At 38.2% G+C, this 13,081-nt stretch overlaps 1 pseudogene; it reads left to right on the forward strand.

The window, feature by feature from the left end:
- Positions 1–441: 441 nt before the first annotated feature.
- Positions 442–13,081, forward strand: part of LOC114037533 — a 129,367-nt pseudogene continuing 116,727 nt past the window's right edge.

A 13,081-nucleotide genomic window follows, 5' to 3' on the forward strand; every position in this document is an offset into this window, starting at 1 on the left:
CATGGTGGACTAGCAAGAAGTACAGCCTTGCTGTACACCATAACTCCTCCAAACGAATCTATAAAACACAATGGACTAACTCCTATTTCTGAAATATAAGAAAACAATCCCAGTGAATCATTTTTTCCAGCCTACATCAGAATAAAGAGATAGAAAGAGAAGTCTTCAGACACTAAGAATGAGGTCTAACCAGGAACAGCTGTGTAAGCATTCTAGCAAATGAACAAGCTCTGCACAAGGGCAAAAATATGATGCAAATATAGCATAGAGAGGCCTAAACTTGTGTGGGGTGAAAGAATAGGTGCCAACCTCTAGCTCTGTTGCTCACTGCCTAGTTCTGGATCAAAGATCCAGGGGTGACCGAGGAGGGGACTTGTACTTAAAGATCACATTCCAAGTTGAAGGGTGGCCATGGTCCTGAGGCTAAATACTGGACGGAACATGTTCATAAGTAAGCAACAGCTATGTGGGTCTGACCTCAGGAGCAGATCAGGGTTCCAGTTCCATCCTCCAGCCCAGTCTGACGTCTTCAGTGGAATAACCAGGTAAGAATCTTATACCAAGGTGAAAGCTGTAGTTCTGTCACTTGTAGAATTTTCCAACTGACTTATATTAACTATATACAGAAGCAGTCTACTAGAATTTCAACTAAGGGCAAGTGAAAAAGCGTGTTTGTCAGACCCAAAACCACATCAGCAACTTAAATAGATTAGACTAGGAGGGCAGTAATCAGACTTTACACTGGAGCTGACCATTTTGGGAACATTTAAAACTGGTAGGTCTGTGAGTTGTCCCTGAGATTTAGGGAAAACACAGCACTCACTTGCCCAAGAAAGCATCAGTAAGAACCTACACAAGGTCAGCCCAGACATTTTCTTCCATAAGTGTGCAGAGTCTTGCCTTAACATAAATCTTAAGTTAGGAAGTAGACTAGAAGAATGAGTAAACAAGGGGGGTGGAGCCAAGATGGCAGAGTAAAAGCAGTGACTTACTTGAGCTCTCCTCCAAACACCTCCAAATACCTGTAAAAAATGGCTCTAAACAAATTCACAAAAAGACAGAGTGAAACAAATTTATAGCCCAAGACCCTGGATGGTTGATTGGAAAGGTATATCTCGCCAGATGGGGAGAGGATTGTTCAGCATGGGCGGGCAAGCAAAACAGGCCTCAGCGAACCTGGAGCAGGCGTCAGATGACTGAATCATGGGCAGCTATGGCAAATTCCAGACTTCTCAACCCAGGAACACCAAAGACAACTTAGAAGGTCAATGGGAAAAGTCTGTGACCTCAGTGAGAGAAAAGCATGGTCCCAGCCCCAGTCCCTGAGCTCGGCCCTGAGGCGGCAACTGTTTCTTGAGCTTCTGGCCAACAGACTGAGGGGGAATCAAGTGGCTGAGCAGAGGGGAATTACAGGGATCCCTCTGCTGGTGCAGGATCCTCTTGCTTTGCCCGGGCGTGGATCTGGGTCACAGTTCTGGGTGATGGTCCTGGGGCAAGGAGGAGTGCTGGTGTGGTGGAGCTTGCAGTGGTGGTGGAAAGGAAATCCTCTTCACAGTTCCAAGGCAGAAAAGAGTGCTTGTGGTCACTCATGGACCAGAGCACAGGCCAGGAAAGGAGAAAACACTTCGCCCCTCATCATACCATCTTGGAAGAACTGAAAATTTAAAGGTCCTTAGAAGTATCTCTGAAAACAGCTGCACAAAACCCCCAAAGCTTGGGACAGTACATTCTCCACACTGGAAACAGACCCCTACCTTAACAGTTTAAAACTCAAGTAATTGTCTGGGATCATGAACAAAGGTGCAAAAAAAGTCAGACCATAGAATCTTTCTTTGGTAACAAAGAGGATTAAAACATACAACCAGAAGAAGACAACAAAATCAAAGCTCCTACATCCAAAGCCTCCAAGAAAAATATGAATTGGTCCTAGGCCATGGAAGAGCTCAAAAAGGATTTTGAGAAGCAAGTAAGAGAAGTAGAGGAAAAACTGGGAAGAGAAATGAGAGTGATGCAAGAAAATTATGAAAAACAAGGCCTGATGACTTATCAGCTTGCTAAAGAAGACCCAGAAAAATACTGAAGAAAATAACACCTTAATCATAGCTTAACCCGAATGGCAAAAGAGGTACAAAAAACCAGTGAGGAGAAGAATGCCCTACAAAGCAAAATTGGCCAAATGGAAAAGGAAGTCCAAAAGCTTACTGAAGAAAATACTTCCTTAAAAATTAGAATGGAGCAGTTGGAAGCTAGGGACTTTATGAGAAATCAATACACTGTAAAACCAATCAAGAAGAATGAAAAAAAATAGAAAACAATGTGAAATATCTCATTTAAAAAAAAAACTGACTTGGAAAATAGATCCAGGAGAGAGAATTTAAAAATCATTGGACTATCTGAAAGCCATGACCAAAAAAAGAGCCTAGACATCATCTTTCAATAAATTATCAAGGAAAACTGCCCTGACATTTTAGAACCAGAGGGCAAAATAGAAATGGAAAGAATCCACCAATCATCTCCTGAAAGAGATCCCCAAAGGAAAACTCCTAGGAATATTGTAGCCAAATTCCAGAGTTCCCAAGTCAAGGAGAAAATATTGCAAGCATCCAGCAAGAAACAATTCAAGTATTGTGGAAACACAATCAGGATAACACAAGATCTAGCAGTTTCTACATTAAGAGACCAGAGGGCATGGAATATAATATTCCAGAGGGCAAAAGAGATAGGATTATAACCAAGAATCACCTACCCAGCAAAACTGAACATAATCCTTCAAGGGAAAAAATGGACATTCAGTGAAATAGAGGACTTTCAAGCATTCTTGATGAAAAGACCAGAGTTGAACAAAAAATTTGACTTTCAGATACAAGACTCAAGAAAAACATGAAGAGGTAAACAAGAAAGAGAAATCATAAGAGACTTCTTAAGGTTGAACTGTTTACATTCTGCATGGAAAGATGATATTTGTAACTCATGAGACCTTTGTCAATATTAGGGTAGTTTGGGGGAAAAATTATATGTATGTATGTATGCAAAGACAGACAGACAGATAGATGGATAGATAGATAGATAGATAGACAGATAGATAGATAGATAGATAGATAGTACAGGGTGAGTGGTAGATGAAGGGTTGATGTCTGGAGAATAAAATTAAGGGGTGAGAGAGGATTATACTGGGAGAAGGAGAAAGGGAGAGGTAGAATGGGGTAGTTTATCTTACATAAAATAGACAATAAAAGGCTTTTATAGTGGAGGGGAAATGGGGGAAGGTGAGAGGGAATGAGTGAATCTTATTCTTATAGGATTTGGCTTAAGGAGGGAATAATATACACACTCAATTGGGTATGGAAATCTATCTTACCCTACAGGAAAATGGGGGGAACGGGGACAAAAGAGCAGGGGAATGATAGAGGGGAGGACAGATTGGGGGAGGGGGTAATCAGAAGCAAACACTTCTGTGGAAGGACAAGGTCAAAAGAGAGAATAGAATAAATGGGGGACGGGATAGGATGAAGGGAAACATACTTAGTTTTTCACAGCATGACTACTAGGGAAGTGTTTTGCATGACTACACATATATAATCTGTATTGAGTTGCTTGCCTTCTCAATGAGGGTGGGAGGGGAGAGAGGAAGGGAGAAAATTTGAAACCCAAAGTTTTAAAAACAAATGTTAAAAAATTGTTTTCACCTGCAACTGGGAAATAAAATATACAGGCAATGGGGTGTAGAAATCTATCCTGCCCTACAGGAAAATAGAAGGGGAAGGGGATAAGAGAAGGGGGGCATAGATAGAAGGAAGGGCAGATTAGGGGAAGGGGTATTCAGAATACATGTCATCTTTAGGTGGGGGGAGGGATGAGATGGGGAAAAAATTCAGAACACAAAATCTTGGGGAAGTGAATGTTGAAAACTAAAAATAAATAAATTTTAAAAAAGAATGAGTAAACAAGAAAAGAATCCCACCATAAAAATTTATTGGGCTGACAGGTATACCCAAGACATAAACCTAGAAAAAGAGAGTGACTCCAAAATATCCATAAGCAAAACCTCAATGAAAAACATAGCTTGGGCACAAGTTAAACTAGAATTCCTTATGAAGTAAATCAAGAAGTTTGTTGTTTTAGGAGTTTTTTTTAAGAGTTTAAAACATTTTTAAAAATGAAATAAGAATGCTAGAAGAAAAATTGAAACAGAAATAAGAGACAAGGGAGGAAGAATTGGAAATAGAATTAGCAACTTGGTACAAGAGGTACAAAACCTTGATTAAGCAACAAACTTTATATATATTAGACTAGACCAAATATAAGCTAATGACTTCATGTGATTACAAAAACATTTTTAAATAAATTCAAAATCTAAAAAAATAAGAAGAAAATGTAAAGTATCACATAGTAAAAACAACTGACTTGGAAAACAGATCAAAGAGAGATCAGTTGAGAATCACTGATCTTACTGAAAGCCATCACACACACATACATACACACCCATACATACACACACACACACACACACACGCACACACACACAGATATATTTATAAACATCATATATCAAGAAATCACAAAAGAGAACTGTCCAAATCTTTCAGAATCAGAAGGCAAGTAGAAATAGAACAAACCCACTAACCATCTCCTGAAAGAAACTTCAAAATGAAAATTCCCAGGAACATTATAACCAAAATCCAGAGCATTCAGGTCTAAGAAAAATGTTGCAAGCAGCCAGAAAGAAAGAATTCAAGTATGAAGGAGCCACAGTTAGGATCACACGTGTTTTAGCAGCCACCACTACAAAAGAGCAGAGAATTTGGAATATGATATTCCATAAGGTGACAGATATAAGATCACAACCAAGAATAACTTCCCCAGAAAACCTGAATATAATACTAGAGAGGCAAAAAAACGAGCCTTTAATGAAATAGAATACTTCTAAGCATTCCTGATGATAAAACTAGATCTACATAGAAACTTTGAAGTGCAAATACAACAGTTAAAAGAAAGATAAAAAGATAAACTTGAATGAACAATCACAAGGAATAAACAAGAATAAATTGCTTACATTCTAATATAGAGAGATGAAAAATGTGTCCCCTTAGAAATCTATCATCATCAGATGTCACACCTAGGAGTAGTTCTGTTTTGTCTTCATGATCTTAAAAGAAGAATGGAAAGAGAGAGGAAGAGGAATGCTGGAGGTGGGGGGGGGAGAGGCATGGAGAGAGTGAGAGAGAAAATAAGATGGAGAAGTCTATGCAAACCAGAAGGAAGGGGTGGGGGGTGGGAAATGAGTGACACTTGAACCTCACTCTCATCTGACTTGATTAAAGGAAAGAATATATATACACACAAATACACATAGATTTACAGAAATGCATTTCATTCAACAGGGAAATGGGAGGCAGAGGAGAAAGGGGAGAGGGGGAATAAAAGGGAGGGCAGACAAAGAGAAGGGTTAGTCCTAAGCAAAAACAAATTCCAAGGATATATAAAAATATTAATAGTGGCTTATTTTGTGGTTTCAAAGAATAAGAAACTGAGAACATGCCTAGCAATTGAGGAACTGTTGAACAATTTATGAAATATAAATGTGATGAATACTATTTTGCTATTGAAAGTGATGGGGAAGAGCGAAGCAAGGGGAATGGTTTTATGAAAGAAGAAAACAGACAAGAAAAGAAAAGAAGAAAAAGAGACTGATATGGTTGTACACAGAACTTTTTGACAAGCTTAGATTTTAAAAGGACATATAAAAAGATAGGTTATGTCATTGAGGGTGAATGTAAACTAGTGGCATAGTATTACTAGTATATTAAGAATGCTAAAGCTTTCAGTGTCCTGAAGAATCCTATGAAAATTAAGACAATGGTATATGAATGTAATGAATACTATTGTGCTATAAGAAATGATGAGCAGGTGGATGTCAGAAAAACCCTGAAAGACTTAAATGGACTAATGACGAGTGAAGCAAGCAGAGCCAGGAGAATATTGTACATAGTAACAGCAATGTTGTGCAATGATCAACTTTGATAGATTTAGCTCTTCTCAGCAATACAATGATCTAAGACAATTCCAAAAGACTCATGATGGAAAATACTATCCACATTCAGAGAAAGAACTATGGAGTCTGAATGAAAATTGAAGCATACTGTTTTCTCTTTTGTTGTTGTTTTTGTTTCTTTCTCATGGTTTTTCCCTTTTGTTCTGATTATTCTTTCACAACATGATTAATATGGAAATGTGTTTAATATGATTGTACGTGTATAGCCTATATTAGATTGCTTACCATCTTGGGGAGGGAGGAAAGTAAAGAGGGAGGGAGAAAAAAAATTGGAACTCAAAATCTTATTAAAGTTAATGTTGAAAACTATTTTTACATGTAATTGGAAAAATACAGTACTATCAAATGGAAAAAAGAATAGGCCCACCTCTCATTACAATATTTATTCTTTCATTAATCATTAACCAATCAAAGTTGATTGCTACCTTCCAGGAACACCCACTCTTCCAAGGTTATATAAGCATCAAAGAGGCTTCCATGAGGGGTCTTTGTTTTTTGAGAGAAAGCCAAGTGATCCTCCTTTTGTTAATTGTTCAGTAGCCATAATTAATAAAATGATTAATTATCCAGGAAAAAAAAAGAAAAATAAGGACAATGAAAAAGACTTTTTCTTGTTGTTGTTATACTTGGGGCAAGATCAACAATGGTTTAGGAACCACTGATCACTGCAGAAAGGATGAGAATAAGAGATGATGGAGACAAGGTGGTACCAAACTCCTATTTTCCTTCTGTCTTACCCACCAATAAGAATACAGCTAGGTGGCATAGTGATAGGGAATTGGGCCTGGATTTAAGAAAATTTTATTCAGATCTTGACTCAGACACTTGTAAGTTATATGACAGCGAACAAGTCACTTAACCCTATGATGCTTCAGTTTCCTCATCTGTAAAATGAGGGGGTTGAACTCAATGGCCTCTAAGGTCCTTTCCAGCTCTAAATCTAGGTTCTTATGAACTTCAGACTATAACGAGTAGAATAAAAATAGTTTAAATTCCTTGTAAATTGTTTTATGATCCCAAGGTAATAGGAGTGCCTTTATCCCCCCCCAACCTCAGACTTATGATTTCATTGGTGTAGGGCAGTAGTTCTTAAAAAGTGGTCCTTGGATTCCCTGGGGGGGGCACTGCAGAGACCCTTTCAGGGGGTCTACAAGGCCAAAACATTTTTCATAATAATACTAAGATATCATTTGCCTATTAAAATACACCTTCATTTTCTAACTGCATACCTGCATGAGGCTAGATTTTCTTTGTATGCTTCAACCAAAACAATATATAGTAACAGGCTGAATGCAGAAACAGATATAAGAATCCAACCATCTTCTATTAATCCAGACAACAAAGAAATTTGCAAAAATATATAAAATAATTACACTTTTCCCATTAATTTTTTTTGTTTTGGAAAACAATTTTTCATAAAAAGTGTTATTTATGTTAACATTTAATGGGTTTATTATTATTTTAAAGGTAATAAATATCTTAATTTCTAATAAGGTAAATATCTATAGATATAACCACATAAAAGTGAAAAGGGATCCTGAGACCAAAAAGTTTAAGAGCCACTCCTGTAGGGAAAATGGGCAGCAAGGTGGCACAGTGCACAGAGTAATAGGTCTGGAGTCAGGGAGACTCATATTCCTGAATTCAAGTCTGGCCTCTGATACGTACTGGCTGTGTGACCCTGGGCAAGTCACTTAACCCTGTTTGCCTCAGTTTCCTCATCTGTAAAATCAACTTGGAGAAGGAAATGGCCACTCCAGTATCTTTGCCAAGAAAACCCCAAAAGAAATCATAAAGAGTTGGATATGACTAAATAACACAGTAGGGAACTCTCAGTGAAGAAACTCCCTCCACCAAAATAGATCTGCAATTTGCATACAAATTCTTGTCTTAGAGTTGCCTGAGGATAATAAGTAGTTAACTGACATGCTCAGGGTCACACAATGAATGTGTATAACTTGAACTCAGTTCTTCCTGATTCTGAGACACTACTCCACAATTCACTTCAGCACACTACTGTTCACAAGGGGAGCATGTAACTGATCTAAATGAACTTGTCTATTCTTATCTCTCTTCTGTCCTCTGTTGATATTGTCTCCTTTGACAATCTCGTTCACTCCCATATTTTTAACTCCCACTTCTACTAAAATAATTGCAAACTACACTTCCATGCCCTGCCTCTCTCCCTTCCTCATTCCCTCCACAGCCACAACTCTAATTGCCTACAGGATCACAGAAGTAGAGGTTTTGTTGTTGTTCAGTCATTTCAGTCATGTCCAACTCTTTGTGACCCCATTTGAGATATTCTTGGCAAAGATACTGGAGTGGTTTGCGATTTCCTTCTCCTGATTATTTTACAGATGAGAAAACTGAGGCAAACAGGGCCAAGTGACTTGCCTAGGGTCATACAGCTACTAAGTGTCTGAGGCCTGATTTGAACTCATGAAGGTGAGTCTTCCTGACTCTAGGCTTGGTGCTCTATCCACTGTGGCACCTAGCTACCCCTAACATGTCTTAAACCAAGCTTATTCCATTTCTCCATAACCCTGCCCCTCTTTCTGACTTTACTATTTCTATCTATGGTACCACCATTTGCCCTGTCTCCCCTGTTTGTTACTTTGGGGTAACCTTTGACTCTTCCTTCTTTCTTCCATCTTATATTTAATCAATTGATAGACCTTGCCTCTCCTCTCTGTTCATTGCTATAATCCTTGAACAAAACACCTTATTACTTCAACTATTTTAATAGTTTCCCAAAAGGTCAAGTTGCTTTTATAGTCTCTCCTTTCCAATTCATTCTTTATATCACTACCATGACAATTTTCTAAGGCACAAATCTAGTTACATCTCTTCTCCACTAAAAAAAAATCTTTAGTTGCTCCCTATTGTATACCAAAATATTAGTGAACTTTAAAATATTATACTAAGTCAACAATCCATTATTATTACTGAAGGAAGGTCAACATGACTTGGTGAATAGAGGGCCAGCTTTGGAATCAGGAAGAAAGAGGTGAAAATTCTGCCATTGATACATACTATTTGGGTGACCATGGGTAAGTTACTCAATCTTAAAGTTCTCCTTGAAGCTTTCTGAGAGCTTATAAGGGTTGCTCATTTGCATTGATTGAAAGAGTAGACTAGCAGTTCTCTAGGTCCTCAATATTGTTAGGAGAGGTGTCAGGAAGAGTTCTGAGGTAAAAATCACAAGTCTGGACCAAAAACAAAGTTCAAAGTCCCTTTTTGTTTTTCGATGCCCTGTATAATGTGGTACCTGCCAATCTTTCCAGCTATGTGTCATATTTCTATCCTTCTTATTTAATGCTTCAGCAGCCTGAAGTACTCTGTGTCCTTGCTTGCCCTTCACCCAATACATACTGTGATTCCAAGCCTCTGTCTTTGCTGAACTGTTCCCCTGGAACTCACTCTCTGTGTCTTTGATTGCTAAGTTAGGCAGCATGCTATAGTGGAAGAAGAAACACTAGCTTTGGAGTCAATCTGGGTTCATATCTTCCCTTTGATGCTTCCTATCTCCAGGACTTTGGTTAAGTCACAGACACCATGGACATCTCCTTATCTGTAAAATGAGGGAGTTCAACTACATGACCTCTTAGGTCCTTCATAACTCTAGAGCCACACGTCCCAACCATCTTTTAAAAATCAAGTCAAGGGGCAGCCAGGTGGCACAGTGGATAGAACACTGGCCCTGGATTCAGGAGGACCTGAGTTCAAATCTGGCCTCAGACACATAACGTTTACTAGCTGTGTGACCCTGGGTAAGTCATTTGACCCCATTGCCTAGACAAAAAAAAAAAATCAAGTCAAGGGGCAGCTAGGTAGTGGATAGAGCTCTGGCCTTGGAGTTAGGAGGACCTGAATTCAAATCCGGCCTCAGACACTTGACACTCACTAGCTGTGTGACCCTGAGCAAGTCACTTAACCCCTATTGCCTCACCAAAAAACAAAACAAACAAAAAGAACAAAAAAAAATCAAGTCAAACACCACTTTCTTGAACTCTAATCTGCCCATTTTAAAGGAGCCCCTTACTTCAAAATGAACGCACCCTTTTGTCTAATCTCTCTCTAATACATCAAGCGTAAAGTATTGTACATCATAGTTCTTCAAGTTAGTGTCTTCCCCCCTACAGGAATGTAAGCCACATGAGGACAGGCACATAGTCTTGTCTAAACTTCGTACCTGCCCAGCCCCTAACACAATCCAATAACCATAATAGTCATTTAATAAATGCTTATCATTGATTAAATAAATGAAATATATCCAAGGGTACTGAAAGAATTGGCTGTTTTAGCCACTGAACCTCTATCAGTGATGTTTGAGGAATTGTGAGAAAAACGCACAGTGCAGCTGAACTGGAGACTGTCTGTTCTAGGAAGAGTAAGGCCACTGTTGCTAGCTGGTGGATGGCGTAGGCCAGTGGTAGGGAACCTGCAGCCTCAAGGTCCCATGTGGCCTTCTAAGTCCTTGGGTGTAGCCTTTTGACTGAGTCCAATTTTGCAGAACAAATCCTTTTATTAAGGGGATTTGTTCTATGAAGTTTGGATTCAGTCAAAGAGCTGCCCTTGAGGATGTAGAGGGCCACATGTGGCCTTAAGGCCACAGGTTCCCCAACCCTGGGGTAGGCTAGGCCATAATGAATTCCAATCATGGTCTTTTGCTAGAAATTAAGTAGGAATGAAAGAGGATCAATACAAAAGTGCTGAGAAAGAGACAGAGTTAAAGGTGTTCAACAGTTTCTATTAACTCTTTTGTTAAGAAATCAGTCTTTAATAACATGGGAAGGGTGTGCTACCTGTGAGAAGTTTTGATAAAGGAGCAGGATAAGTCTATTCATTAATTAGCCAAATGGGGATCCAGAGACAAGGAGAATACAACAAGGTAGAGATGGGTTTCTGAGGAGGGGTTTAAGAAGCTAAGAGATGTTTTGCTCAGGATTTCATGTGAGCTATCTGTCTTTTAAGTCTGTTCAGCCTCCACAGCTCACTAATGAGTGTGAGCAAATGCTGAAAGACATAAACCAAAGTTATCATAATTTTAAAAAGAAGGAAGAAGGTATATACTTTAAACTTTAGGCTTGTCAGGCTTAATGTTGATTTACTTTAATTAATTTAATTTTGACTCCTAGTAAAACTCTAGATCAAATTATTAAAGAGATGAATTGTAAGCACAAAGAAAATGAAGAGGTGATCAGAATGAACCAGAATGGGTTCATTAAAAAAAAAATCATGCCATTCTAACCACATTTACTTTGGCAGCAGTACTACATTCCTTTGTCAGGGGAGTACCTTAGAGTAGGGGTTCTGAACCTGGGTCCATGAATTTTTATATAAATATATGCATATATGTATATTTCAATATAATTAGTTCCCATTATAATCCTATATATTTTATTTTTATGCATTTAAAACATTATTCTAAGAAGGGATCCACAGATTTCACCAGACCACCAAAGGTGTTTATTACCGAAAAAAAAAAAGGTGAAGACCCTCTGCCTTAGAGACAGTATTGGATTTCAGCTGACATTTGACAAGTTATTTCACATGTTCCACAGGTTCAGTTCAACAAATATTTATTAAGTGCTTATCATATACAAGGCACTATACTAGTTAGGTACTCTGACATAAAGCCAAAAATGAAATGATCCCTTCCCTCAAGGAACTTATGTTCTATTGTAATGTGTCCTTGTGAACACAATGAAGAGTCCAAAATTATATTGAATTATAATACAGCTAAGTAGCTCAAAACTGACTAATTGACTGAGTAGGCCCAAATAATGTTGTTTAATGGAGAGTAGACTATAGGGGAATGCCACGAAAGTTCCTGAGCAATTTTGGTCAACATTTTTAGCAATCATTTGGATGAAAGCATAGATGGCATACTTGTAAAAATTTGTGGATGACACCAACCTAGGATGATTAGTAATATATTTGATGACAGAATTGGTATCCAAAGAGATTTCAAAAGAGAAGAAATGATAGATTGAAGAGAATGCATTGAAATTTAATAGGACTAAATATGAAGTCCCACACCTGGTTTAAAAAAAATTCAACTGCACAAACATGGGAGGGAGAGGAATAGAAAGTAGCTCGTGGGAAGAAAAAAGCCCTATAGTTCTTATTGGACTTATATTGTCCAATATAAGTTAAATTTATAAAAGCTAAATGTATTTGAGGCTGTATTATTAGTATTATAGAGTCCAGAGTAAGTGATAGTCCCCCTGCATTCTGTCTTGGTCCTAATTACATCTAGAATGTTGTGACAAGTTCTAGGAACCTTATTTTTGAGGGATATTGACAAGCTAGAGAATGTTGACCAAGATGGTGAAGGAACTAGAGAACATTTCATATGAGGATCAGCAGAGGACTCTGGGAATACTTGTCCTGGAGAAGAGAAGAAATGTGGAAGTAGAGGAGGCATGAGATGTCTTTGTTCAAATATTTGAAGAGTTAAAAGAAGTTAAAGATGTTCATCATAGATCCCTAGAGGGCAGTAGGAGGAACAATGGGTAAAAGTTTCAGAAAGGTAGATTTCAACTGAACATATACTTCCTGAGAATGCTAGAACAGTGGTGTCCAACTCAAATAGAAACAGGGGCCACTAAGCTGCACATAAGGATTGCTAAAGTCCACACACTGACTTAGAAAATCACATTTTAACATTATTTTTGTTCATTGTATTTTTATTTATTTTGTTAAATATTTCCCAATTACATTTTAATCTGGTTCAGCCACACTGGATCTCAACAGCTGATCTATTAGACACTGGGTAGCCACCGATTAGGGATATTGTGGTCAAGATTCATGCTTTGGGTAAAGGACTGAACTAAGTGACCTCTGCAGTTTTGTCTAACTTAGTAAATCTTATGACTTACTGTTCATATGGCTCCAGAAGCAGAGCATCACAACTCTAAAATCAATGAAGAGAGATATTTCTTTTGTCCTTTCACTAGGGAAAATGAGGCCCAGATCCACTGGGAGTCTCTCACTGCCACTGTGGTATTCATTTCTTGAAGG

Source organism: Vombatus ursinus, unplaced genomic scaffold, assembly GCF_900497805.2.
Source record: "Vombatus ursinus unplaced genomic scaffold, bare-nosed wombat genome assembly UNPS02000582.1, whole genome shotgun sequence".
NCBI lineage: Eukaryota > Metazoa > Chordata > Mammalia > Diprotodontia > Vombatidae > Vombatus > Vombatus ursinus.